Source organism: Pelophylax lessonae (genome assembly GCF_965119305.1).
Source record: "Pelophylax lessonae genome assembly, chromosome: 7".
In the NCBI taxonomy this organism is placed as follows: Eukaryota; Metazoa; Chordata; class Amphibia; order Anura; family Ranidae; genus Pelophylax; species Pelophylax lessonae.
Window position 1 is genome coordinate 30213943 of NC_138774.1, and position 26664 is coordinate 30240606.

The following is a 26664-nucleotide window of genomic DNA, read 5'->3' on the forward strand; positions in this document are numbered from 1 at the left end:
CTTTCCTTTTGAAAACGCTGTTAAGACTAGGATGATCCACTGCTAACCAGCTGTAGCTAGAAGAGCCTCCTTCACCCCATTTTGGAGACCTTGGTTCTGACGGAAGAAAGCAGTATTTGCGACTCCAAAATGCATCAACTCCATATTCGGTATTTGCCATGGACTTCCTCTTCCTTGCCTGCCTGGGTACTCTAAGAATACCTCTCCCTGGTGGTCTAGTGGCTAGGATTCGGCGCTCTCACCGCCGCGGCCCGGGTTCGATTCCCGGTCAGGGAAATCTTCTTTCTCCACCCGAAGCCAGCGTGTCCCTTCAGAACACTGGTAGTGGCTGAATGCTATTGTCTAGGCTTCTGTCTGGTAGAGCCGATAAATGATTTGCCATCCACCTGAATGGCTTTCTCAGTTCTAATCAGCGTTGTTGATCTTTTCCACCTTTCATACCCAAGTGGCCAACTCAGCTGCCTTAATCCAAACGCAATAGTTAGTGTCAGAAAAAATGTCGACGCTAATCTCTGCTGCATGACGTCGCTCTTTCTGAGAAGACATTTTCTCAGAATCTTTACCCATTTCTTCCCAGACTGCGTATACCATAGCCCAAGCTGCTCTGAGGCAAACTTGATGACAACATTTCAGAAGTCATGGGACTTTGCCTTCTGGACAAATACCATGTTAGAAGTCCACTCCTACTGATGCAGCGATGTGCTCTTGGGTGGAGTCGGGGTCTGATTTAAAGCAACAGACTGGCTACAATAGCAGACCCTTGTTGTCTGGTGACTTGTATTAGCCAATCTCCAGACTTTGCCTTCTGGATCAATACCATGTTTGAAGTGCATTCCATTCCGATGCACTTTTTTAAAGCAACAGACAGGCTAAACCGGCAGGCCCTTGTTGTCTGGGGAATAGTATTTGACACACTCGCTGTCAGTTCAGATCCTAGGTCAGGGAACAGAAGCTTTCCTTTTGAAAACGCTGTTAAGACTAGGACGATCCACTGCTAACCAGCTGTAGCTAGAAGAGCCTCCTTCACCCCATTTTGGAGACCTTGGTTCTGACGGAAGAAAGCAGTATTTGCGACTCCAAAATGCATCAACTCCATATTCGGTATTTGCCATGAACTTCCTCTTCCTTGCCTGCCTGTGTACTCTAAGAACACCTCTCCCTGGTGGTCTAGTGGCTAGGATTCGGCGCTCTCACTGCCGCGGCCCGGGTTCGATTCCTGGTCAGGGAAATCTTCTTTCTCCACCCGAAGCCAGCGTGTCCCTTCAGAACACTGGTAGTGGCTGAATGCTATTGTCTAGGCTTCTGTCTGGTAGAGCCGATAAATGATTTGCCATCCACCTGAATGGCTTTCTCAGTTCTAATCAGCGTTGTTGATCTTTTCCACCTTTCATACCCAAGTGGCCAACTCAGCTGCCTTAATCCAAACGCAATAGTTAGTGTCAGAAAAAATGTCGACGCTAATCTCTGCTGCATGACGTCGCTCTTTCTGAGAAGACATTTTCTCAGAATCTTTACCCATTTCTTCCCAGACTGCGTATACCATAGCCCAAGCTGCTCTGAGGCAAAATTGATGACAACATTTCAGAAGTCATGGGACTTTGCCTTCTGGACAAATACCATGTTAGAAGTCCACTCCTACTGATGCAGCGATGTGCTCTTGGGTGGAGTCGGGGTCTGATTTAAAGCAACAGACTGGCTACAATAGCAGACCCTTGTTGTCTGGTGACTTGTATTAGCCAATCTCCAGACTTTGCCTTCTGGATCAATACCATGTTTGAAGTGCATTCCATTCCGATGCACTTATTTAAAGCAACAGACAGGCTAAACCGGCAGGCCCTTGTTGTCTGGGGAATAGTATTCGACACACTCGCTGTCAGTTCAGATCCTAGGTCAGGGAACAGAAGCTTTCCTTTTGAAAACGCTGTTAAGACTAGGACGATCCACTGCTAACCAGCTGTAGCTAGAAGAGCCTCCTTCACCCCATTTTGGAGACCTTGGTTCTGACGGAAGAAAGCAGTATTTGCGACTCCAAAATGCATCAACTCCATATTCGGTATTTGCCATTGACTTCCTCTTCCTTGCCTGCCTGGGTACTCTAAGAACACCTCTCCCTGGTGGTCTAGTGGCTAGGATTCGGCGCTCTCACCGCCGCGGCCCGGGTTCGATTCCCGGTCAGGGAAATCTTCTTTCTCCACCCGAAGCCAGCGTGTCCCTTCAGAACACTGGTAGTGGCTGAATGCTATTGTCTAGGCTTCTGTCTGGTAGAGCCGATAAATGATTTGCCATCCACCTGAATGGCTTTCTCAGTTCTAATCAGCGTTGTTGATCTTTTCCACCTTTCATACCCAAGTGGCCAACTCAGCTGCCTTAATCCAAACGCAATAGTTAGTGTCAGAAAAAATGTCGACGCTAATCTCTGCTGCATGACGTCGCTCTTTCTGAGAAGACATTTTCTCAGAATCTTTACCCATTTCTTCCCAGACTGCGTATACCATAGCCCAAGCTGCTCTGAGGTAAAATTGATGACAACATTTCAGAAGTCATGGGACTTTGCCTTCTGGACAAATACCATGTTAGAAGTCCACTCCTACTGATGTAGCGATGTGCTCTTGGGTGGAGTCGGGGTCTGATTTAAAGCAACAGACTGGCTACAATAGCAGACCCTTGTTGTCTGGTGACTTGTATTAGCCAATCTCCAGACTTTGCCTTCTGGATCAATACCATGTTTGAAGTGCATTCCATTCCGATGCACTTATTTAAAGCAACAGACAGGCTAAACCGGCAGGCCCTTGTTGTCTGGGGAATAGTATTCGACACACTCGCTGTCAGTTCAGATCCTAGGTCAGGGAACAGAAGCTTTCCTTTTGAAAACGCTGTTAAGACTAGGACGATCCACTGCTAACCAGCTGTAGCTAGAAGAGCCTCCTTCACCCCATTTTGGAGACCTTGGTTCTGACAGAAGAAAGCAGTATTTGCGACTCCAAAATGCATCAACTCCATATTCGGTATTTGCCATTGACTTCCTCTTCCTTGCCTGCCTGGGTACTCTAAGAACACCTCTCCCTGGTGGTCTAGTGGCTAGGATTCGGCGCTCTCACCGCCGCGGCCCGGGTTCGATTCCCGGTCAGGGAAATCTTCTTTCTCCCCCCGAAGCCAGCGTGTCCCTTCAGAACACTGGTAGTGGCTGAATGCTATTGTCTAGGCTTCTGTCTGGTAGAGCCGATAAATGATTTGCCATCCACCTGAATGGCTTTCTCAGTTCTAATCAGCGTTGTTGATCTTTTCCACCTTTCATACCCAAGTGGCCAACTCAGCTGCCTTAATCCAAACGCAATAGTTAGTGTCAGAAAAAATGTCGACGCTAATCTCTGCTGCATGACGTCGCTCTTTCTGAGAAGACATTTTCTCAGAATCTTTACCCATTTCTTCCCAGACTGCGTATACCATAGCCCAAGCTGCTCTGAGGCAACATTGATGACAACATTTCAGAAGTCATGGGACTTTGCCTTCTGGACAAATACCATGTTAGAAGTCCACTCCTACTGATGCAGCGATGTGCTCTTGGGTGGAGTCGGGGTCTGATTTAAAGCAACAGACTGGCTACAATAGCAGACCCTTGTTGTCTGGTGACTTGTATTAGCCAATCTCCAGACTTTGCCTTCTGGATCAATACCATGTTTGAAGTGCATTCCATTCCGATGCACTTATTTAAAGCAACAGACAGGCTAAACCGGCAGGCCCTTGTTGTCTGGGGAATAGTATTTGACACACTCGCTGTCAGTTCAGATCCTAGGTCAGGGAACAGAAGCTTTCCTTTTGAAAACGCTGTTAAGACTAGGACGATCCACTGCTAACCAGCTGTAGCTAGAAGAGCCTCCTTCACCCCATTTTGGAGACCTTGGTTCTGACGGAAGAAAGCAGTATTTGCGACTCCAAAATGCATCAACTCCATATTCGGTATTTGCCATGGACTTCCTCTTCCTTGCCTGCCTGGGTACTCTAAGAACACCTCTCCCTGGTGGTCTAGTGGCTAGGATTCGGCGCTCTCACCGCCGCGGCCCGGGTTCGATTCCCGGTCAGGGAAATCTTCTTTCTCCACCCGAAGCCAGCGTGTCCCTTCAGAACACTGGTAGTGGCTGAATGCTATTGTCTAGGCTTCTGTCTGGTAGAGCCGATAAATGATTTGCCATCCACCTGAATGGCTTTCTCAGTTCTAATCAGCGTTGTTGATCTTTTCCACCTTTCATACCCAAGTGGCCAACTCAGCTGCCTTAATCCAAACGCAATAGTTAGTGTCAGAAAAAATGTCGACGCTAATCTCTGCTGCATGACGTCGCTCTTTCTGAGAAGACATTTTCTCAGAATCTTTACCCATTTCTTCCCAGACTGCGTATACCATAGCCCAAGCTGCTCTGAGGCAAAATTGATGACAACATTTCAGAAGTCATGGGACTTTGCCTTCTGGACAAATACCATGTTAGAAGTCCACTCCTACTGATGCAGCGATGTGCTCTTGGGTGGAGTCGGGGTCTGATTTAAAGCAACAGACTGGCTACAATAGCAGACCCTTGTTGTCTGGTGACTTGTATTAGCCAATCTCCAGACTTTGCCTTCTGGATCAATACCATGTTTGAAGTGCATTCCATTCCGATGCACTTATTTAAAGCAACAGACAGGCTAAACCGGCAGGCCCTTGTTGTCTGGGGAATAGTATTTGACACACTCGCTGTCAGATCAGATCCTAGGTCAGGGAACAGAAGCTTTCCTTTTGAAAACGCTGTTAAGACTAGGACGATCCACTGCTAACCAGCTGTAGCTAGAAGAGCCTCCTTCACCCCATTTTGGAGACCTTGGTTCTGACGGAAGAAAGCAGTATTTGCGACTCCAAAATGCATCAACTCCATATTCGGTATTTGCCATGGACTTCCTCTTCCTTGCCTGCCTGGGTACTCTAAGAACACCTCTCCCTGGTGGTCTAGTGGCTAAGATTCGGCGCTCTCACCGCCGCGGCCCGGGTTCGATTCCCGGTCAGGGAAATCTTCTTTCTCCACCCGAAGCCAGCGTGTCCCTTCAGAACACTGGTAGTGGCTGAATGCTATTGTCTAGGCTTCTGTCTGGTAGAGCCGATAAATGATTTGCCATCCACCTGAATGGCTTTCTCAGTTCTAATCAGCGTTGTTGATCTTTTCCACCTTTCATACCCAAGTGGCCAACTCAGCTGCCTTAATCCAAACGCAATAGTTAGTGTCAGAAAAAATGTCGACGCTAATCTCTGCTGCATGACGTCGCTCTTTCTGAGAAGACATTTTCTCAGAATCTTTACCCATTTCTTCCCAGACTGCGTATACCATAGCCCAAGCTGCTCTGAGGCAAAATTGATGACAACATTTCAGAAGTCATGGGACTTTGCCTTCTGGACAAATACCATGTTAGAAGTCCACTCCTACTGATGCAGCGATGTGCTCTTGGGTGGAGTCGGGGTCTGATTTAAAGCAACAGACTGGCTACAATAGCAGACCCTTGTTGTCTGGTGACTTGTATTAGCCAATCTCCAGACTTTGCCTTCTGGATCAATACCATGTTTGAAGTGCATTCCATTCCGATGCACTTATTTAAAGCAACAGACAGGCTAAACCGGCAGGCCCTTGTTGTCTGGGGAATAGTATTTGACACACTCGCTGTCAGTTCAGATCCTAGGTCAGGGAACAGAAGCTTTCCTTTTGAAAACGCTGTTAAGACTAGGACGATCCACTGCTAACCAGCTGTAGCTAGAAGAGCCTCCTTCACCCCATTTTGGAGACCTTGGTTCTGACGGAAGAAAGCAGTATTTGCGACTCCAAAATGCATCAACTCCATATTCGGTATTTGCCATGGACTTCCTCTTCCTTGCCTGCCTGGGTACTCTAAAAACACCTCTCCCTGGTGGTCTAGTGGCTAGGATTCGGCGCTCTCACTGCCGCGGCCCGGGTTCGATTCCCGGTCAGGGAAATCTTCTTTCTCCACCCGAAGCCAGCGTGTCCCTTCAGAACACTGGTAGTGGCTGAATGCTATTGTCTAGGCTTCTGTCTGGTAGAGCCGATAAATGATTTGCCATCCACCTGAATGGCTTTCTCAGTTCTAATCAGCGTTGTTGATCTTTTCCACCTTTCATACCCAAGTGGCCAACTCAGCTGCCTTAATCCAAACGCAATAGTTAGTGTCAGAAAAAATGTCGATGCTAATCTCTGCTGCATGACGTCGCTCTTTCTGAGAAGACATTTTCTCAGAATCTTTACCCATTTCTTCCCAGACTGCGTATACCATAGCCCAAGCTGCTCTGAGGCAAAATTGATGACAACATTTCAGAAGTCATGGGACTTTGCCTTCTGGACAAATACCATGTTAGAAGTCCACTCCTACTGATGCAGCGATGTGCTCTTGGATGGAGTCAGGGTCTGATTTAAAGCAACAGACTGGCTACAATAGCAGACCCTTGTTCTCTGGTGACTTGTATTAGCCAATCTCCAGACTTTGCCTTCTGGATCAATACCATGTTTGAAGTGCATTCCATTCCGATGCACTTATTTAAAGCAACAGACAGGCTAAACCGGCAGGCCCTTGTTGTCTGGGGAATAGTATTCGACACACTCGCTGTCAGTTCAGATCCTAGGTCAGGGAACAGAAGCTTTCCTTTTGAAAACGCTGTTAAGACTAGGATGATCCACTGCTAACCAGCTGTAGCTAGAAGAGCCTCCTTCACCCCATTTTGGAGACCTTGGTTCTGACGGAAGAAAGCAGTATTTGCGACTCCAAAATGCATCAACTCCATATTCGGTATTTGCCATGGACTTCCTCTTCCTTGCCTGCCTGGGTACTCTAAGAATACCTCTCCCTGGTGGTCTAGTGGCTAGGATTCGGCGCTCTCACCGCCGCGGCCCGGGTTCGATTCCCGGTCAGGGAAATCTTCTTTCTCCACCCGAAGCCAGCGTGTCCCTTCAGAACACTGGTAGTGGCTGAATGCTATTGTCTAGGCTTCTGTCTGGTAGAGCCGATAAATGATTTGCCATCCACCTGAATGGCTTTCTCAGTTCTAATCAGCGTTGTTGATCTTTTCCACCTTTCATACCCAAGTGGCCAACTCAGCTGCCTTAATCCAAACGCAATAGTTAGTGTCAGAAAAAATGTCGACGCTAATCTCTGCTGCATGACGTCGCTCTTTCTGAGAAGACATTTTCTCAGAATCTTTACCCATTTCTTCCCAGACGGCGTATACCATAGCCCAAGCTGCTCTGAGGCAAAATTGATGACAACATTTCAGAAGTCATGGGACTTTGCCTTCTGGACAAATACCATGTTAGAAGTCCACTCCTACTGATGCAGCGATGTGCTCTTGGGTGGAGTCGGGGTCTGATTTAAAGCAACAGACTGGCTACAATAGCAGACCCTTGTTGTCTGGTGACTTGTATTAGCCAATCTCCAGACTTTGCCTTCTGGATCAATACCATGTTTGAAGTGCATTCCATTCCGATGCACTTATTTAAAGCAACAGACAGGCTAAACCGGCAGGCCCTTGTTGTCTGGGGAATAGTATTTGATACACTCGCTGTCAGTTCAGATCCTAGGTCAGGGAACAGAAGCTTTCCTTTTGAAAACGCTGTTAAGACTAGGACGATCCACTGCTAACCAGCTGTAGCTAGAAGAGCCTCCTTCACCCCATTTTGGAGACCTTGGTTCTGACGGAAGAAAGCAGTATTTGCGACTCCAAAATGCATCAACTCCATATTCGGTATTTGCCATGGACTTCCTCTTCCTTGCCTGCCTGGGTACTCTAAGAACACCTCTCCCTGGTGGTCTAGTGGCTAGGATTCGGCGCTCTCACCGCCGCGGCCCGGGTTTGATTCCCGGTCAGGGAAATCTTCTTTCTCCACCCGAAGCCAGCGTGCCCCTTCAGAACACTGGTAGTGGCTGAATGCTATTGTCTAGGCTTCTGTCTGGTAGAGCCGATAAATGATTTGCCATCCACCTGAATGGCTTTCTCAGTTCTAATCAGCGTTGTTGATCTTTTCCACCTTTCATACCCAAGTGGCCAACTCAGCTGCCTTAATTCAAACGCAATAGTTAGTGTCAGAAAAAATGTCGACGCTAATCTCTGCTGCATGACGTCGCTCTTTCTGAGAAGACATTTTCTCAGAATCTTTACCCATTTCTTCCCAGACTGCGTATACCATAGCCCAAGCTGCTCTGAGGCAAAATTGATGACAACATTTCAGAAGTCATGGGACTTTGCCTTCTGGACAAATACCATGTTAGAAGTCCACTCCTACTGATGCAGCGATGTGCTCTTGGGTGGAGTCAGGGTCTGATTTAAAGCAACAGACTGGCTACAATAGCAGACCCTTGTTGTCTGGTGACTTGTATTAGCCAATCTCCAGACTTTGCCTTCTGGATCAATACCATGTTTGAAGTGCATTCCATTCCGATGCACTTATTTAAAGCAACAGACAGGCTAAACCGGCAGGCCCTTGTTGTCTGGGGAATAGTATTCGACACACTCGCTGTCAGTTCAGATCCTAGGTCAGGGAACAGAAGCTTTCCTTTTGAAAACGCTGTTAAGACTAGGACGATCCACTGCTAACTAGCTGTAGCTAGAAGAGCCTCCTTCACCCCATTTTGGAGACCTTGGTTCTGACGGAAGAAAGCAGTATTTGCGGCTCCAAAATGCATCAACTCCATATTCGGTATTTGCCATTGACTTCCTCTTCCTTGCCTGCCTGGGTACTCTAAGAACACCTCTCCCTGGTGGTCTAGTGGCTAGGATTCGGCGCTCTCACCGCCGCGGCCCGGGTTCGATTCCCGGTCAGGGAAATCTTCTTTCTCCACCCGAAGCCAGCGTGTCCCTTCAGAACACTGGTAGTGGCTGAATGCTATTGTCTAGGCTTCTGTCTGGTAGAGCCGATAAATGATTTGCCATCCACCTGAATGGCTTTCTCAGTTCTAATCAGCGTTGTTGATCTTTTCCACCTTTCATACCCAAGTGGCCAACTCAGCTGCCTTAATCCAAACGCAATAGTTAGTGTCAGAAAAAATGTCGACGCTAATCTCTGCTGCATGACGTCGCTCTTTCTGAGAAGACATTTTCTCAGAATCTTTACCCATTTCTTCCCAGACTGCGTATACCATAGCCCAAGCTGCTCTGAGGCAAAATTGATGACAACATTTCAGAAGTCATGGGACTTTGCCTTCTGGACAAATACCATGTTAGAAGTCCACTCCTACTGATGCAGCGATGTGCTCTTGGGTGGAGTCGGGGTCTGATTTAAAGCAACAGACTGGCTACAATAGCAGACCCTTGTTGTCTGGTGACTTGTATTAGCCAATCTCCAGACTTTGCCTTCTGGATCAATACCATGTTTGAAGTGCATTCCATTCCGATGCACTTATTTAAAGCAACAGACAGGCTAAACCGGCAGGCCCTTGTTGTCTGGGGAATAGTATTTGACACACTCGCTGTCAGTTCAGATCCTAGGTCAGGGAACAGAAGCTTTCCTTTTGAAAACGCTGTTAAGACTAGGACGATCCACTGCTAACCAGCTGTAGCTAGAAGAGCCTCCTTCACCCCATTTTGGAGACCTTGGTTCTGACGGAAGAAAGCAGTATTTGCGACTCCAAAATGCATCAACTCCATATTCGGTATTTGCCATGGACTTCCTCTTCCTTGCCTGCCTGGGTACTCTAAGAACACCTCTCCCTGGTGGTCTAGTGGCTAGGATTCGGCGCTCTCACCGCCGCGGCCCGGGTTTGATTCCCGGTCAGGGAAATCTTCTTTCTCCACCCGAAGCCAGCGTGCCCCTTCAGAACACTGGTAGTGGCTGAATGCTATTGTCTAGGCTTCTGTCTGGTAGAGCCGATAAATGATTTGCCATCCACCTGAATGGCTTTCTCAGTTCTAATCAGCGTTGTTGATCTTTTCCACCTTTCATACCCAAGTGGCCAACTCAGCTGCCTTAATTCAAACGCAATAGTTAGTGTCAGAAAAAATGTCGACGCTAATCTCTGCTGCATGACGTCGCTCTTTCTGAGAAGACATTTTCTCAGAATCTTTACCCATTTCTTCCCAGACTGCGTATACCATAGCCCAAGCTGCTCTGAGGCAAAATTGATGACAACATTTCAGAAGTCATGGGACTTTGCCTTCTGGACAAATACCATGTTAGAAGTCCACTCCTACTGATGCAGCGATGTGCTCTTGGGTGGAGTCAGGGTCTGATTTAAAGCAACAGACTGGCTACAATAGCAGACCCTTGTTGTCTGGTGACTTGTATTAGCCAATCTCCAGACTTTGCCTTCTGGATCAATACCATGTTTGAAGTGCATTCCATTCCGATGCACTTATTTAAAGCAACAGACAGGCTAAACCGGCAGGCCCTTGTTGTCTGGGGAATAGTATTCGACACACTCGCTGTCAGTTCAGATCCTAGGTCAGGGAACAGAAGCTTTCCTTTTGAAAACGCTGTTAAGACTAGGACGATCCACTGCTAACTAGCTGTAGCTAGAAGAGCCTCCTTCACCCCATTTTGGAGACCTTGGTTCTGACGGAAGAAAGCAGTATTTGCGACTCCAAAATGCATCAACTCCATATTCGGTATTTGCCATTGACTTCCTCTTCCTTGCCTGCCTGGGTACTCTAAGAACACCTCTCCCTGGTGGTCTAGTGGCTAGGATTCGGCGCTCTCACCGCCGCGGCCCGGGTTCGATTCCCGGTCAGGGAAATCTTCTTTCTCCACCCGAAGCCAGCGTGTCCCTTCAGAACACTGGTAGTGGCTGAATGCTATTGTCTAGGCTTCTGTCTGGTAGAGCCGATAAATGATTTGCCATCCACCTGAATGGCTTTCTCAGTTCTAATCAGCGTTGTTGATCTTTTCCACCTTTCATACCCAAGTGGCCAACTCAGCTGCCTTAATCCAAACGCAATAGTTAGTGTCAGAAAAAATGTCGACGCTAATCTCTGCTGCATGACGTCGCTCTTTCTGAGAAGACATTTTCTCAGAATCTTTACCCATTTCTTCCCAGACTGCGTATACCATAGCCCAAGCTGCTCTGAGGCAAAATTGATGACAACATTTCAGAAGTCATGGGACTTTGCCTTCTGGACAAATACCATGTTAGAAGTCCACTCCTACTGATGCAGCGATGTGCTCTTGGGTGGAGTCGGGGTCTGATTTAAAGCAACAGACTGGCTACAATAGCAGACCCTTGTTGTCTGGTGACTTGTATTAGCCAATCTCCAGACTTTGCCTTCTGGATCAATACCATGTTTGAAGTGCATTCCATTCCGATGCACTTATTTAAAGCAACAGACAGGCTAAACCGGCAGGCCCTTGTTGTCTGGGGAATAGTATTTGACACACTCGCTGTCAGTTCAGATCCTAGGTCAGGGAACAGAAGCTTTCCTTTTGAAAACGCTGTTAAGACTAGGACGATCCACTGCTAACCAGCTGTAGCTAGAAGAGCCTCCTTCACCCCATTTTGGAGACCTTGGTTCTGACGGAAGAAAGCAGTATTTGCGACTCCAAAATGCATCAACTCCATATTCGGTATTTGCCATGGACTTCCTCTTCCTTGCCTGCCTGGGTACTCTAAGAACACCTCTCCCTGGTGGTCTAGTGGCTAGGATTCGGCGCTCTCACCGCCGTGGCCCGGGTTCGATTCCCGGTCAGGGAAATCTTCTTTCTCCACCCGAAGCCAGCGTGTCCCTTCAGAACACTGGTAGTGGCTGAATGCTATTGTCTAGGCTTCTGTCTGGTAGAGCCGATAAATGATTTGCCATCCACCTGAATGGCTTTCTCAGTTCTAATCAGCGTTGTTGATCTTTTCCACCTTTCATACCCAAGTGGCCAACTCAGCTGCCTTAATCCAAACGCAATAGTTAGTGTCAGAAAAAATGTCGACGCTAATCTCTGCTGCATGACGTCGCTCTTTCTGAGAAGACATTTTCTCAGAATCTTTACCCATTTCTTCCCAGACTGCGTATACCATAGCCCAAGCTGCTCTGAGGCAAAATTGATGACAACATTTCAGAAGTCATGGGACTTTGCCTTCTGGACAAATACCATGTTAGAAGTCCACTCCTACTGATGCAGCGATGTGCTCTTGGGTGGAGTCAGGGTCTGATTTAAAGCAACAGACTGGCTACAATAGCAGACCCTTGTTGTCTGGTGACTTGTATTAGCCAATCTCCAGACTTTGCCTTCTGGATCAATACCATGTTTGAAGTGCATTCCATTCCGATGCACTTATTTAAAGCAACAGACAGGCTAAACCGGCAGGCCCTTGTTGTCTGGGGAATAGTATTCGACACACTCGCTGTCAGTTCAGATCCTAGGTCAGGGAACAGAAGCTTTCCTTTTGAAAACGCTGTTAAGACTAGGATGATCCACTGCTAACCAGCTGTAGCTAGAAGAGCCTCCTTCACCCCATTTTGGAGACCTTGGTTCTGACGGAAGAAAGCAGTATTTGCGACTCCAAAATGCATCAACTCCATATTCGGTATTTGCCATGGACTTCCTCTTCCTTGCCTGCCTGGGTACTCTAAGAATACCTCTCCCTGGTGGTCTAGTGGCTAGGATTCGGCGCTCTCATCGCCGCGGCCCGGGTTCGATTCCCGGTCAGGGAAATCTTCTTTCTCCACCCGAAGCCAGCGTGTCCCTTCAGAACACTGGTAGTGGCTGAATGCTATTGTCTAGGCTTCTGTCTGGTAGAGCCGATAAATGATTTGCCATCCACCTGAATGGCTTTCTCAGTTCTAATCAGCGTTGTTGATCTTTTCCACCTTTCATACCCAAGTGGCCAACTCAGCTGCCTTAATCCAAACGCAATAGTTAGTGTCAGAAAAAATGTCGACGCTAATCTCTGCTGCATGACGTCGCTCTTTCTGAGAAGACATTTTCTCAGAATCTTTACCCATTTCTTCCCAGACTGCGTATACCATAGCCCAAGCTGCTCTGAGGCAAAATTGATGACAACATTTCAGAAGTCATGGGACTTTGCCTTCTGGACAAATACCATGTTAGAAGTCCACTCCTACTGATGCAGCGATGTGCTCTTGGGTGGAGTCGGGGTCTGATTTAAAGCAACAGACTGGCTACAATAGCAGACCCTTGTTGTCTGGTGACTTGTATTAGCCAATCTCCAGACTTTGCCTTCTGGATCAATACCATGTTTGAAGTGCATTCCATTCCGATGCACTTATTTAAAGCAACAGACAGGCTAAACCGGCAGGCCCTTGTTGTCTGGGGAATAGTATTTGACACACTCGCTGTCAGTTCAGATCCTAGGTCAGGGAACAGAAGCTTTCCTTTTGAAAACGCTGTTAAGACTAGGACGATCCACTGCTAACCAGCTGTAGCTAGAAGAGCCTCCTTCACCCCATTTTGGAGACCTTGGTTCTGACGGAAGAAAGCAGTATTTGCGACTCCAAAATGCATCAACTCCATATTCGGTATTTGCCATGGACTTCCTCTTCCTTGCCTGCCTGGGTACTCTAAGAACACCTCTCCCTGGTGGTCTAGTGGCTAGGATTCGGCGCTCTCACCGCCGCGGCCCGGGTTCGATTCCCGGTCAGGGAAATCTTCTTTCTCCACCCGAAGCCAGCGTGTCCCTTCAGAACACTGGTAGTGGCTGAATGCTATTGTCTAGGCTTCTGTCTGGTAGAGCCGATAAATGATTTGCCATCCACCTGAATGGCTTTCTCAGTTCTAATCAGCGTTGTTGATCTTTTCCACCTTTCATACCCAAGTGGCCAACTCAGCTGCCTTAATCCAAACGCAATAGTTAGTGTCAGAAAAAATGTCGACGCTAATCTCTGCTGCATGACGTCGCTCTTTCTGAGAAGACATTTTCTCAGAATCTTTACCCATTTCTTCCCAGACTGCGTATACCATAGCCCAAGCTGCTCTGAGGCAAAATTGATGACAACATTTCAGAAGTCATGGGACTTTGCCTTCTGGACAAATACCATGTTAGAAGTCCACTCCTACTGATGCAGCGATGTGCTCTTGGGTGGAGTCAGGGTCTGATTTAAAGCAACAGACTGGCTACAATAGCAGACCCTTGTTGTCTGGTGACTTGTATTAGCCAATCTCCAGACTTTGCCTTCTGGATCAATACCATGTTTGAAGTGCATTCCATTCCGATGCACTTATTTAAAGCAACAGACAGGCTAAACCGGCAGGCCCTTGTTGTCTGGGGAATAGTATTCGACACACTCGCTGTCAGTTCAGATCCTAGGTCAGGGAACAGAAGCTTTCCTTTTGAAAACGCTGTTAAGACTAGGATGATCCACTGCTAACCAGCTGTAGCTAGAAGAGCCTCCTTCACCCCATTTTGGAGACCTTGGTTCTGACGGAAGAAAGCAGTATTTGCGACTCCAAAATGCATCAACTCCATATTCGGTATTTGCCATGGACTTCCTCTTCCTTGCCTGCCTGGGTACTCTAAGAATACCTCTCCCTGGTGGTCTAGTGGCTAGGATTCGGCTCTCTCACCGCCGCGGCCCGTGTTCGTTTCCCGGTCAGGGAAATCTTCTTTCTCCACCCGAAGCCAGCGTGTCCCTTCAGAACACTGGTAGTGGCTGAATGCTATTGTCTAGGCTTCTGTCTGGTAGAGCCGATAAATGATTTGCCATCCACCTGAATGGCTTTCTCAGTTCTAATCAGCGTTGTTGATCTTTTCCACCTTTCATACCCAAGTGGCCAACTCAGCTGCCTTAATCCAAACGCAATAGTTAGTGTCAGAAAAAATGTCGACGCTAATCTCTGCTGCATGACGTCGCTCTTTCTGAGAAGACATTTTCTCAGAATCTTTACCCATTTCTTCCCAGACTGCGTATACCATAGCCCAAGCTGCTCTGAGGCAAAATTGATGACAACATTTCAGAAGTCATGGGACTTTGCCTTCTGGACAAATACCATGTTAGAAGTCCACTCCTACTGATGCAGCGATGTGCTCTTGGGTGGAGTCGGGGTCTGATTTAAAGCAACAGACTGGCTACAATAGCAGACCCTTGTTGTCTGGTGACTTGTATTAGCCAATCTCCAGACTTTGCCTTCTGGATCAATACCATGTTTGAAGTGCATTCCATTCCGATGCACTTATTTAAAGCAACAGACAGGCTAAACCGGCAGGCCCTTGTTGTCTGGGGAATAGTATTTGACACACTCGCTGTCAGTTCAGATCCTAGGTCAGGGAACAGAAGCTTTCCTTTTGAAAACGCTGTTAAGACTAGGACGATCCACTGCTAACCAGCTGTAGCTAGAAGAGCCTCCTTCACCCCATTTTGGAGACCTTGGTTCTGACGGAAGAAAGCAGTATTTGCGACTCCAAAATGCATCAACTCCATATTCGGTATTTGCCATGGACTTCCTCTTCCTTGCCTGCCTGGGTACTCTAAGAACACCTCTCCCTGGTGGTCTAGTGGCTAGGATTCGGCGCTCTCACCGCCGCGGCCCGGGTTCGATTCCCGGTCAGGGAAATCTTCTTTCTCCACCCGAAGCCAGCGTGTCCCTTCAGAACACTGGTAGTGGCTGAATGCTATTGTCTAGGCTTCTGTCTGGTAGAGCCGATAAATGATTTGCCATCCACCTGAATGGCTTTCTCAGTTCTAATCAGCGTTGTTGATCTTTTCCACCTTTCATACCCAAGTGGCCAACTCAGCTGCCTTAATCCAAACGCAATAGTTAGTGTCAGAAAAAATGTCGACGCTAATCTCTGCTGCATGACGTCGCTCTTTCTGAGAAGACATTTTCTCAGAATCTTTACCCATTTCTTCCCAGACTGCGTATACCATAGCCCAAGCTGCTCTGAGGCAAAATTGATGACAACATTTCAGAAGTCATGGGACTTTGCCTTCTGGACAAATACCATGTTAGAAGTCCACTCCTACTGATGCAGCGATGTGCTCTTGGGTGGAGTCAGGGTCTGATTTAAAGCAACAGACTGGCTACAATAGCAGACCCTTGTTGTCTGGTGACTTGTATTAGCCAATCTCCAGACTTTGCCTTCTGGATCAATACCATGTTTGAAGTGCATTCCATTCCGATGCACTTATTTAAAGCAACAGACAGGCTAAACTGGCAGGCCCTTGTTGTCTGGGGAATAGTATTTGACACACTCGCTGTCAGTTCAGATCCTAGGTCAGGGAACAGAAGCTTTCCTTTTGAAAACGCTGTTAAGACTAGGACGATCCACTGCTAACCAGCTGTAGCTAGAAGAGCCTCCTTCACCCCATTTTGGAGACCTTGGTTCTGACAGAAGAAAGCAGTATTTGCGACTCCAAAATGCATCAACTCCATATTCGGTATTTGCCATTGACTTCCTCTTCCTTGCCTGCCTGGGTACTCTAAGAACACCTCTCCCTGGTGGTCTAGTGGCTAGGATTCGGCGCTCTCACCGCCGCGGCCCGGGTTCGATTCCCGGTCAGGGAAATCTTCTTTCTCCACCCGAAGCCAGCGTGTCCCTTCAGAACACTGGTAGTGGCTGAATGCTATTGTCTAGGCTTCTGTCTGGTAGAGCCGATAAATGATTTGCCATCCACCTGAATGGCTTTCTCAGTTCTAATCAGCGTTGTTGATCTTTTCCACCTTTCATACCCAAGTGGCCAACTCAGCTGCCTTAATCCAAACGCAATAGTTAGTGTCAGAAAAAATGTCGACGCTAATCTCTGCTGCATGACGTCGCTCTTTCTGAGAAGACATTTTCTCAGAATCTTTACCCATTTCTTCCCAGACTGTGTATACCATAGCCCAAGCTGCTCTGAGGCAAAATTGATGACAACATTTCAGAAGTCATGGGACTTTGCCTTCTGGACAAATACCATGTTAGAAGTCCACTCCTACTGATGTAGCGATGTGCTCTTGGGTGGAGTCGGGGTCTGATTTAAAGCAACAGACTGGCTACAATAGCAGACCCTTGTTGTCTGGTGACTTGTATTAGCCAATCTCCAGACTTTGCCTTCTGGATCAATACCATGTTTGAAGTGCATTCCATTCCGATGCACTTATTTAAAGCAACAGACAGGCTAAACCGGCAGGCCCTTGTTGTCTGGGGAATAGTATTCGACACACTCGCTGTCAGTTCAGATCCTAGGTCAGGGAACAGAAGCTTTCCTTTTGAAAACGCTGTTAAGACTAGGACGATCCACTGCTAACCAGCTGTAGCTAGAAGAGCCTCCTTCACCCCATTTTGGAGACCTTGGTTCTGACAGAAGAAAGCAGTATTTGCGACTCCAAAATGCATCAACTCCATATTCGGTATTTGCCATTGACTTCCTCTTCCTTGCCTGCCTGGGTACTCTAAGAACACCTCTCCCTGGTGGTCTAGTGGCTAGGATTCGGCGCTCTCACCGCCGCGGCCCGGGTTCGATTCCCGGTCAGGGAAATCTTCTTTCTCCACCCGAAGCCAGCGTGTCCCTTCAGAACACTGGTAGTGGCTGAATGCTATTGTCTAGGCTTCTGTCTGGTAGAGCCGATAAATGATTTGCCATCCACCTGAATGGCTTTCTCAGTTCTAATCAGCGTTGTTGATCTTTTCCACCTTTCATACCCAAGTGGCCAACTCAGCTGCCTTAATCCAAACGCAATAGTTAGTGTCAGAAAAAATGTCGACGCTAATCTCTGCTGCATGACGTCGCTCTTTCTGAGAAGACATTTTCTCAGAATCTTTACCCATTTCTTCCCAGACTGCGTATACCATAGCCCAAGCTGCTCTGAGGCAAAATTGATGACAACATTTCAGAAGTCATGGGACTTTGCCTTCTGGACAAATACCATGTTAGAAGTCCACTCCTACTGATGTAGCGATGTGCTCTTGGGTGGAGTCGGGGTCTGATTTAAAGCAACAGACTGGCTACAATAGCAGACCCTTGTTGTCTGGTGACTTGTATTAGCCAATCTCCAGACTTTGCCTTCTGGATCAATACCATGTTTGAAGTGCATTCCATTCCGATGCACTTATTTAAAGCAACAGACAGGCTAAACCGGCAGGCCCTTGTTGTCTGGGGAATAGTATTCGACACACTCGCTGTCAGTTCAGATCCTAGGTCAGGGAACAGAAGCTTTCCTTTTGAAAACGCTGTTAAGACTAGGACGATCCACTGCTAACCAGCTGTAGCTAGAAGAGCCTCCTTCACCCCATTTTGGAGACCTTGGTTCTGACAGAAGAAAGCAGTATTTGCGACTCCAAAATGCATCAACTCCATATTCGGTATTTGCCATTGACTTCCTCTTCCTTGCCTGCCTGGGTACTCTAAGAACACCTCTCCCTGGTGGTCTAGTGGCTAGGATTAGGCGCTCTCACCGCTGTGGCCCGGGTTCGATTCCCGGTCAGGGTAAATCTTCTTTCTCCACCCGAAGCCAGCGTGTCCCTTCAGAACACTGGTAGTGGCTGAATGCTATTGTCTAGGCTTCTGTCTGGTAGAGCCGATAAATGATTTGCCATCCACCTGAATGGCTTTCTCAGTTATAATCAGCGTTGTTGATCTTTTCCACCTTTCATACCCAAGTGGCCAACTCAGCTGCCTTAATCCAAACGCAATAGTTAGTGTCAGAAAAAATGTCGACGCTAATCTCTGCTGCATGACGTCGCTCTTTCTGAGAAGACATTTTCTCAGAATCTTTACCCATTTCTTCCCAGACTGCGTATACCATAGCCCAAGCTGCTCTGAGGCAAAATTGATGACAACATTTCAGAAGTCATGGGACTTTGCCTTCTGGACAAATACCATGTTAGAAGTCCACTCCTACTGATGTAGCGATGTGCTCTTGGGTGGAGTCGGGGTCTGATTTAAAGCAACAGACTGGCTACAATAGCAGACCCTTGTTGTCTGGTGACTTGTATTAGCCAATCTCCAGACTTTGCCTTCTGGATCAATACCATGTTTGAAGTGCATTCCATTCCGATGCACTTATTTAAAGCAACAGACAGGCTAAACCGGCAGGCCCTTGTTGTCTGGGGAATAGTATTCGACACACTCGCTGTCAGTTCAGATCCTAGGTCAGGGAACAGAAGCTTTCCTTTTGAAAACGCTGTTAAGACTAGGACGATCCACTGCTAACCAGCTGTAGCTAGAAGAGCCTCCTTCACCCCATTTTGGAGACCTTGGTTCTGACGGAAGAAAGCAGTATTTGCGACTCCAAAATGCATCAACTCCATATTCGGTATTTGCCATTGACTTCCTCTTCCTTGCCTGCCTGGGTACTCTAAGAACACCTCTCCCTGGTGGTCTAGTGGCTAGGATTCGGCGCTCTCACCGCCGCGGCCCGGGTTCGATTCCCGGTCAGGGAAATCTTCTTTCTCCACCCGAAGCCAGCGTGTCCCTTCAGAACACTGGTAGTGGCTGAATGCTATTGTCTAGGCTTCTGTCTGGTAGAGCCGATAAATGATTTGCCATCCACCTGAATGGCTTTCTCAGTTCTAATCAGCGTTGTTGATCTTTTCCACCTTTCATACCCAAGTGGCCAACTCAGCTGCCTTAATCCAAACGCAATAGTTAGTGTCAGAAAAAATGTCGACGCTAATCTCTGCTGCATGACGTCGCTCTTTCTGAGAAGACATTTTCTCAGAATCTTTACCCATTTCTTCCCAGACTGCGTATACCATAGCCCAAGCTGCTCTGAGGCAAAATTGATGACAACATTTCAGAAGTCATGGGACTTTGCCTTCTGGACAAATACCATGTTAGAAGTCCACTCCTACTGATGTAGCGATGTGCTCTTGGGTGGAGTCGGGGTCTGATTTAAAGCAACAGACTGGCTACAATAGCAGACCCTTGTTGTCTGGTGACTTGTATTAGCCAATCTCCAGACTTTGCCTTCTGGATCAATACCATGTTTGAAGTGCATTCCATTCCGATGCACTTATTTAAAGCAACAGACAGGCTAAACCGGCAGGCCCTTGTTGTCTGGGGAAAAGTATTCGACACACTCGCTGTCAGTTCAGATCCTAGGTCAGGGAACAGAAGCTTTCCTTTTGAAAACGCTGTTAAGACTAGGACGATCCACTGCTAACCAGCTGTAGCTAGAAGAGCCTCCTTCACCCCATTTTGGAGACCTTGGTTCTGACAGAAGAAAGCAGTATTTGCGACTCCAAAATGCATCAACTCCATATTCGGTATTTGCCATTGACTTCCTCTTCCTTGCCTGCCTGGGTACTCTAAGAACACCTCTCCCTGGTGGTCTAGTGGCTAGGATTCGGCGCTCTCACCGCCGCGGCCCGGGTTCGATTCCCGGTCAGGGAAATCTTCTTTCTCCACCCGAAGCCAGCGTGTCCCTTCAGAACACTGGTAGTGGCTGAATGCTATTGTCTAGGCTTCTGTCTGGTAGAGCCGATAAATGATTTGCCATCCACCTGAATGGCTTTCTCAGTTCTAATCAGCGTTGTTGATCTTTTCCACCTTTCATACCCAAGTGGCCAACTCAGCTGCCTTAATCCAAACGCAATAGTTAGTGTCAGAAAAAATGTCGACGCTAATCTCTGCTGCATGACGTCGCTCTTTCTGAGAAGACATTTTCTCAGAATCTTTACCCATTTCTTCCCAGACTGCGTATACCATAGCCCAAGCTGCTCTGAGGCAAAATTGATGACAACATTTCAGAAGTCATGGGACTTTGCCTTCTGGACAAATACCATGTTAGAAGTCCACTCCTACTGATGCAGCGATGTGCTCTTGGGTGGAGTCGGGGTCTGATTTAAAGCAACAGACTGGCTACAATAGCAGACCCTTGTTGTCTGGTGACTTGTATTAGCCAATCTCCAGACTTTGCCTTCTGGATCAATACCATGTTTGAAGTGCATTCCATTCCGATGCACTTATTTAAAGCAACAGACAGGCTAAACCGGCAGGCCCTTGTTGTCTGGGGAATAGTATTTGACACACTCGCTGTCAGTTCAGATCCTAGGTCAGGGAACAGAAGCTTTCCTTTTGAAAACGCTGTTAAGACTAGGACGATCCACTGCTAACCAGCTGTAGCTAGAAGAGCCTCCTTCACCCCATTTTGGAGACCTTGGTTCTGACGGAAGAAAGCAGTATTTGCGACTCCAAAATGCATCAACTCCATATTCGGTATTTGCCATGGACTTCCTCTTCCTTGCCTGCCTGTGTACTCTAAGAACACCTCTCCCTGGTGGTCTAGTGGCTAGGATTCGGCGCTCTCACCGCCGCGGCCCGGGTTCGATTCCCGGTCAGGGAAATCTTCTTTCTCCACCCGAAGCCAGCGTGTCCCTTCAGAACACTGGTAGTGGCTGAATGCTATTGTCTAGGCTTCTGTCTGGTAGAGCCGATAAATGATTTGCCATCCACCTGAATGGCTTTCTCAGTTCTAATCAGCGTTGTTGATCTTTTCCACCTTTCATACCCAAGTGGCCAACTCAGCTGCCTTAATCCAAACGCAATAGTTAGTGTCAGAAAAAATGTCGACGCTAATCTCTGCTGCATGACGTCGCTCTTTCTGAGAAGACATTTTCTCAGAATCTTTACCCATTTCTTCCCAGACTGCGTATACCATAGCCCAAGCTGCTCTGAGGCAAAATTGATGACAACATTTCAGAAGTCATGGGACTTTGCCTTCTGGACAAATACCATGTTAGAAGTCCACTCCTACTGATGCAGCGATGTGCTCTTGGGTGGAGTCAGGGTCTGATTTAAAGCAACAGACTGGCTACAATAGCAGACCCTTGTTGTCTGGTGACTTGTATTAGCCAATCTCCAGACTTTGCCTTCTGGATCAATACCATGTTTGAAGTGCATTCCATTCCGATGCACTTATTTAAAGCAACAGACAGGCTAAACCGGCAGGCCCTTGTTGTCTGGGGAATAGTATTCGACACACTCGCTGTCAGTTCAGATCCTAGGTCAGGGAACAGAAGCTTTCCTTTTGAAAACGCTGTTAAGACTAGGATGATCCACTGCTAACCAGCTGTAGCTAGAAGAGCCTCCTTCACCCCATTTTGGAGACCTTGGTTCTGACGGAAGAAAGCAGTATTTGCGACTCCAAAATGCATCAACTCCATATTCGGTATTTGCCATGGACTTCCTCTTCCTTGCCTGCCTGGGTACTCTAAGAATACCTCTCCCTGGTGGTCTAGTGGCTAGGATTCGGCTCTCTCACCGCCGCGGCCCGTGTTCGTTTCCCGGTCAGGGAAATCTTCTTTCTCCACCCGAAGCCAGCGTGTCCCTTCAGAACACTGGTAGTGGCTGAATGCTATTGTCTAGGCTTCTGTCTGGTAGAGCCGATAAATGATTTGCCATCCACCTGAATGGCTTTCTCAGTTCTAATCAGCGTTGTTGATCTTTTCCACCTTTCATACCCAAGTGGCCAACTCAGCTGCCTTAATCCAAACGCAATAGTTAGTGTCAGAAAAAATGTCGACGCTAATCTCTGCTGCATGACGTCGCTCTTTCTGAGAAGACATTTTCTCAGAATCTTTACCCATTTCTTCCCAGACTGCGTATACCATAGCCCAAGCTGCTCTGAGGCAAAATTGATGACAACATTTCAGAAGTCATGGGACTTTGCCTTCTGGACAAATACCATGTTAGAAGTCCACTCCTACTGATGCAGCGATGTGCTCTTGGGTGGAGTCGGGGTCTGATTTAAAGCAACAGACTGGCTACAATAGCAGACCCTTGTTGTCTGGTGACTTGTATTAGCCAATCTCCAGACTTTGCCTTCTGGATCAATACCATGTTTGAAGTGCATTCCATTCCGATGCACTTATTTAAAGCAACAGACAGGCTAAACCGGCAGGCCCTTGTTGTCTGGGGAATAGTATTTGACACACTCGCTGTCAGTTCAGATCCTAGGTCAGGGAACAGAAGCTTTCCTTTTGAAAACGCTGTTAAGACTAGGACGATCCACTGCTAACCAGCTGTAGCTAGAAGAGCCTCCTTCACCCCATTTTGGAGACCTTGGTTCTGACGGAAGAAAGCAGTATTTGCGACTCCAAAATGCATCAACTCCATATTCGGTATTTGCCATGGACTTCCTCTTCCTTGCCTGCCTGGGTACTCTAAAAATACCTCTCCCTGGTGGTCTAGTGGCTAGGATTCGGCGCTCTCACCGCCGCGGCCCGGGTTCGATTCCCGGTCAGGGAAATCTTCTTTCTCCACCCGAAGCCAGCGTGTACCTTCAGAACACTGGTAGTGGCTGAATGCTATTGTCTAGGCTTCTGTCTGGTAGAGCCGATAAATGATTTGCCATCCACCTGAATGGCTTTCTCAGTTCTAATCAGCGTTGTTGATCTTTTCCACCTTTCATACCCAAGTGGCCAACTCAGCTGCCTTAATCCAAACGCAATAGTTAGTGTCAGAAAAAATGTCGACGCTAATCTCTGCTGCATGACGTCGCTCTTTCTGAGAAGACATTTTCTCAGAATCTTTACCCATTTCTTCCCAGACTGCGTATACCATAGCCCAAGCTGCTCTGAGGCAAAATTGATGACAACATTTCAGAAGTCATGGGACTTTGCCTTCTGGACAAATACCATGTTAGAAGTCCACTCCTACTGATGTAGCGATGTGCTCTTGGGTGGAGTCGGGGTCTGATTTAAAGCAACAGACTGGCTACAATAGCAGACCCTTGTTGTCTGGTGACTTGTATTAGCCAATCTCCAGACTTTGCCTTCTGGATCAATACCATGTTTGAAGTGCATTCCATTCCGATGCACTTATTTAAAGCAACAGACAGGCTAAACCGGCAGGCCCTTGTTGTCTGGGGAATAGTATTCGACACACTCGCTGTCAGTTCAGATCCTAGGTCAGGGAACAGAAGCTTTCCTTTTGAAAACGCTGTTAAGACTAGGACGATCCACTGCTAACCAGCTGTAGCTAGAAGAGCCTCCTTCACCCCATTTTGGAGACCTTGGTTCTGACGGAAGAAAGCAGTATTTGCGACTCCAAAATGCATCAACTCCATATTCGGTATTTGCCATGGACTTCCTCTTCCTTGCCTGCCTGGGTACTCTAAGAATACCTCTCCCTGGTGGTCTAGTGGCTAGGATTCGGCGCTCTCACCGCCGCGGCCCGGGTTCGATTCCCGGTCAGGGAAATCTTCTTTCTCCACCCGAAGCCAGCGTGTCCCTTCAGAACACTGGTAGTGGCTGAATGCTATTGTCTAGGCTTCTGTCTGGTAGAGCCGATAAATGATTTGCCATCCACCTGAATGGCTTTCTCAGTTCTAATCAGCGTTGTTGATCTTTTCCACCTTTCATACCCAAGTGGCCAACTCAGCTGCCTTAATCCAAACGCAATAGTTAGTGTCAGAAAAAATGTCGACGCTAATCTCTGCTGCATGACGTCGCTCTTTCTGAGAAGACATTTTCTCAGAATCTTTACCCATTTCTTCCCAGACTGCGTATACCATAGCCCAAGCTGCTCTGAGGCAAAATTGATGACAACATTTCAGAAGTCATGGGACTTTGCCTTCTGGACAAATACCATGTTAGAAGTCCACTCCTACTGATGTAGCGATGTGCTCTTGGGTGGAGTCGGGGTCTGATTTAAAGCAACAGACTGGCTACAATAGCAGACCCTTGTTGTCTGGTGACTTGTATTAGCCAATCTCCAGACTTTGCCTTCTGGATCAATACCATGTTTGAAGTGCATTCCATTCCGATGCACTTATTTAAAGCAACAGACAGGCTAAACCGGCAGGCCCTTGTTGTCTGGGGAATAGTATTTGACACACTCGCTGTCAGTTCAGATCCTAGGTCAGGGAACAGAAGCTTTCCTTTTGAAAACGCTGTTAAGACTAGGACGATCCACTGCTAACCAGCTGTAGCTAGAAGAGCCTCCTTCACCCCATTTTGGAGACCTTGGTTCTGACGGAAGAAAGCAGTATTTGCGACTCCAAAATGCATCAACTCCATATTCGGTATTTGCCATGGACTTCCTCTTCCTTGCCTGCCTGTGTACTCTAAGAACACCTCTCCCTGGTGGTCTAGTGGCTAGGATTCGGCGCTCTCACCGCCGCGGCCCGGGTTCGATTCCCGGTCAGGGAAATCTTCTTTCTCCACCCGAAGCCAGCGTGTCCCTTCAGAACACTGGTAGTGGCTGAATGCTATTGTCTAGGCTTCTGTCTGGTAGAGCCGATAAATGATTTGCCATCCACCTGATTGGCTTTCTCAGTTCTAATCAGCGTTGTTGATCTTTTCCACCTTTCATACCCAAGTGGCCAACTCAGCTGCCTTAATCCAAACGCAATAGTTAGTGTCAGAAAAAATGTCGACGCTAATCTTTGCTGCATGACGTCGCTCTTTCTGAGAAGACATTTTCTCAGAATCTTTACCCATTTCTTCCCAGACTGCGTATACCATAGCCCATGCTGCTCTGAGGCAAAATTGATGACAACATTTCAGAAGTCATGGGACTTTGCCTTCTGGACAAATACCATGTTAGAAGTCCACTCCTACTGATGCAGCGATGTGCTCTTGGGTGGAGTCGGGGTCTGATTTAAAGCAACAGACTGGCTACAATAGCAGACCCTTGTTGTCTGGTGACTTGTATTAGCCAATCTCCAGACTTTGCCTTCTGGATCAATACCATGTTTGAAGTGCATTCCATTCCGATGCACTTATTTAAAGCAACAGACAGGCTAAACCGGCAGGCCCTTGTTGTCTGGGGAAGAGTATTTGACACACTCGCTGTCAGTTCAGATCCTAGGTCAGGGAACAGAAGCTTTCCTTTTGAAAACGCTGTTAAGACTAGGACGATCCACTGCTAACCAGCTGTAGCTAGAAGAGCCTCCTTCACCCCATTTTGGAGACCTTGGTTCTGACGGAAGAAAGCAGTATTTGCGACTCCAAAATGCATCAACTCCATATTCGGTATTTGCCATGGACTTCCTCTTCCTTGCCTGCCTGGGTACTCTAAGAATACCTCTCCCTGGTGGTCTAGTGGCTAGGATTCGGCGCTCTCACCGCCGCGGCCCGGGTTCGATTCCCGGTCAGGGAAATCTTCTTTCTCCACCCGAAGCCAGCGTGTCCCTTCAGAACACTGGTAGTGGCTGAATGCTATTGTCTAGGCTTCTGTCTGGTAGAGCCGATAAATGATTTGCCATCCACCTGAATGGCTTTCTCAGTTCTAATCAGCGTTGTTGATCTTTTCCACCTTTCATACCCAAGTGGCCAACTCAGCTGCCTTAATCCAAACGCAATAGTTAGTGTCAGAAAAAATGTCGACGCTAATCTCTGCTGCATGACGTCGCTCTTTCTGAGAAGACATTTTCTCAGAATCTTTACCCATTTCTTCCCAGACTGCGTATACCATAGCCCAAGCTGCTCTGAGGCAAAATTGATGACAACATTTCAGAAGTCATGGGACTTTGCCTTCTGGACAAATACCATGTTAGAAGTCCACTCCTACTGATGTAGCGATGTGCTCTTGGGTGGAGTCGGGGTCTGATTTAAAGCAACAGACTGGCTACAATAGCAGACCCTTGTTGTCTGGTGACTTGTATTAGCCAATCTCCAGACTTTGCCTTCTGGATCAATACCATGTTTGAAGTGCATTCCATTCCGATGCACTTATTTAAAGCAACAGACAGGCTAAACCGGCAGGCCCTTGTTGTCTGGGGAATAGTATTCGACACACTCGCTGTCAGTTCAGATCCTAGGTCAGGGAACAGAAGCTTTCCT